The 2,972-nt window shown below is 50.6% G+C and overlaps 1 pseudogene; it reads left to right on the top strand.

Annotated features, from left to right (window-relative positions):
- The first annotated feature begins 489 nt into the window (after positions 1-489).
- On the top strand, positions 490-2,669 carry LOC105707167 (ferritin light chain-like; annotated as a pseudogene).
- Positions 2,670-2,972: the final 303 nt, after the last annotated feature.

The following is a 2,972-nucleotide window of genomic DNA, read 5'->3' as shown; positions in this document are numbered from 1 at the left end:
TGCTCAGGCTGGTCTTGAACTGCTGGGCTCAAGTGATCCTCCTGCCCTAGCCTCTTAAAGTGCTGGGATGACAGGCAGGAGCCACCGTGCCCAGCCGGTAATAGTTGTTATCGTTATTATTTATAACCATCCATCTGTATGATCAGACTTTTCTCAGAACCCTATGTACCAAAGCAAAATACAAAAATAAGTTGGATACGGAGACTGAAATGAGATTGTGAATTGGTCAGAACTCTGACTTTAAAATGCAACAGAAACTGGCTCTGGACGATTTTAAGTAGAAGAGGGATTGACGAGAAGGATGTTGGGCAGCCCACAGAGTCTCTGGGAAGGCTGAAGAGCCAGGTTCAGGGCATGAATGAAGACAAAGTCTGCCAGACAGCAGCCAGGAGCATGGCCAGAACTGTGGTGCAGAAGCTATCGAGAGAGTCTTGGCCTGTTCTCAGAACCCTGGGCAGCTGTGCCACAACCATGTTTGGGGTCTGAACCATGACCCTGCTGCTGTTGCCCTGGAATCTGGACAAGGCTGCAGTAGCTACGGCCACTTCCACCAGGAAAGATTCGGTGCTGGGCTCTGGCTTGGTCCAGGCTCGTCAGTCCAGGGCAGTGCACCTGATTGGCCCAGCCCAAATAGCATGACTAAGCCCTGCAGCTAAAGGAAGCTGAGAAGTATCTGGCGTTTTCAGCCTTTATGTGGATAGGTAAGCAGTAGGCTCCAGCTTCCACTAAGACGCCAAAGATAGGGTCTTCCACAAACCTGGGAAGGGACTCCAAAACTGGGTAGCCAAAAAGTAACAAATGTTACTCATCACCCTGCTTTCAAATTTTGTTCCATCATATTGGCATCATTGATGGACTTTAACAAAAAGCACCGACCCAGTGCTCTTGTATCCCTTGTATTTTTCCTTTTTTAAAAAATATAGCTGGGAGCAGTGGCTCATGCCTGTATCCCCAGAACTTTGGGAGGCTGAGGAGGGTGGATCACAAGGTCAGGAGTTCAAGACTAGCCTGGCCAAGACGGTCTCTACTAAAAATACAAAAAAATTAGCCTGACACGGTGGCAGGAGCCTGTAATCCCAGGTACTCAGGAGGCTGAGGCAGGAGAATTGCTTGAACCCGGGGGGCGGAGGTTTCAGTGAGCCGAGATCATACCACTGCGATCCAGCCTGGGCAACAGAGTGAGACTCCATCTCAAAACAAACAAAAAAAAAAATAGAGATGGGATCTCATTATGTTGCCCAGGCTGGAGTGCGGTGATGCTATCTCGGCTCTTTGCAACCTCCGCCTCCCAGGTTCAGGTGATTCTCCTGCCTCAGCCTCTTGAGTAGCTAGGATCCGCCTTCCAGGTTCAGTTGATTCTCCTGCCTCAGCCTCCTGAGTAGCTAGGATTACAGGTTTGCACCACCATGCCTGGCTAATTTTTGTATTTTTAGTAGAGACAGGGTTTCATCATGTTGGCCAGGCTGGTCTCGAACTCCTGACCTCAGTTGATCCTCCCTCCTTGACCTCCCAAAGTGCTAGGATTACAAGCTTGAGCCATGGCACAAGCCTGTATTTTTCCTTTTTTTTTTTTCTCTGAGATGAAGTCTCACTCTGTCACCCAGGCTGGAGTGCAGTGGCGCGATTTTGGCTCACTGCAACCTCTGCCGCCCAGATTCAAGTAATTCTCTGGCCTCAGCCTCCCGAGTAGCTGGGATTACAGGTACCTGCCACCGTGCCAGGCTAATTTTTGTAGTTTTTAGTAGAGACGGGGTTTCACTATGTTAACCAGGCTGATCTTGAACTCCTAACCTCATGATCTGCCGGCCTCGGCCTCCCAAAGTGCTGGGATTACAGGTATGAGTCACCGCACCCAGCTGTATTTTTCCTTTTTTAAAAAAAATAGAGATGGGGCAGTTCAGCAGTCCCGCGGATCTGTCTCTTGCTTCAACAGTATTTGGATGGAACAGATTCCAGGGACTCTTTCTTCCAGCCTCTGACCGCCCTCCGATTTCCTCTCCATTTGCAACCTCCAGGACCATCTTCTCAGCCATCTCCTGCTTCTGGGGACCTGCCAACACTGTTTTTGTGGTTAGCTCCTTCTTGCCGAACAACCAGGAGCTCCCAGATTCGTCAGAATTATTCCACGCACGTGGAGGCAGCCATTGACCTCCTGGTCCATGTGTACCTGCAGGACTCCTACACCTTCCTCTCTCTGGGCTACTATTTCGACTGCGATGATGTGGCTCTGGAAGGCATGAGCCACTTGTTCTGCAAATTGACTGAGGTGAAGGGCGAGGGCTACGAGCATCTCCTGAAGATGCAAAACCAGTGCGGCGGCCGTGTTCTCTTCCAGGACATCAAGAAGCCGGCTCAAGATGAATGGGGTAAAACCCTGGATGCCATGGAAGCCGCCATGGCCCTGGAGAAAAATCTGAACCAGGCCCTTTTGGATCTTCATGCCCGGGGTTCTGCTCGCGTGGACCCCCATCTCTGTGACTTCCCAGAGAGTCACTTCCTAGATGAGGAAGTGAAACTCATCAAGAAGATGGGTGACCACCTGACCAACCTCTGCAGGCTGGCCGGCCCACAGGCTGGGCTGGGTGGGTATCTCTTCGAAAGGCTCACTCTCAAGCTCGACGAAGAGCCTACTGAGCCCAGCGACTTCTGAAGGGGCCCTTGCAAAGTAACAAGGCTTCTGCCTAAGCCTCTCCCTCCAGCCACTAGGCGGCTTTCTAACTACCCTAACAAGCCTTGGAACAAATGGAACTAAAGCTTTTTGAAGCAGAAAAAAAAAGCGTTGGAATCTCGCTATATTGCCCAAGCTGGATTGCAGCAGCGATTTGCAGGTGGACCACAGCTCGCTGTAAACTCAAACTCCTGGGATCAAGTGATCCTTCTGCCTCAGCCTCCCAACTAGATGGGACTACAGGGGAATGCCACCATGCCTGTCTAATTTTTTTTTAATGGAGTCTTGAACCTCTGCCTCCCGG

This window comes from Aotus nancymaae, unplaced genomic scaffold (genome assembly GCF_030222135.1).
Source record: "Aotus nancymaae isolate 86718 unplaced genomic scaffold, 86718_ANA_hifiasm-v0.15.2.pri h1tg000011l, whole genome shotgun sequence".
Taxonomy (NCBI): Eukaryota; Metazoa; Chordata; class Mammalia; order Primates; family Aotidae; genus Aotus; species Aotus nancymaae.
Note: the sequence above shows the minus strand (reverse complement) of the source record. Positions and strands in the feature narration are given on the sequence as shown.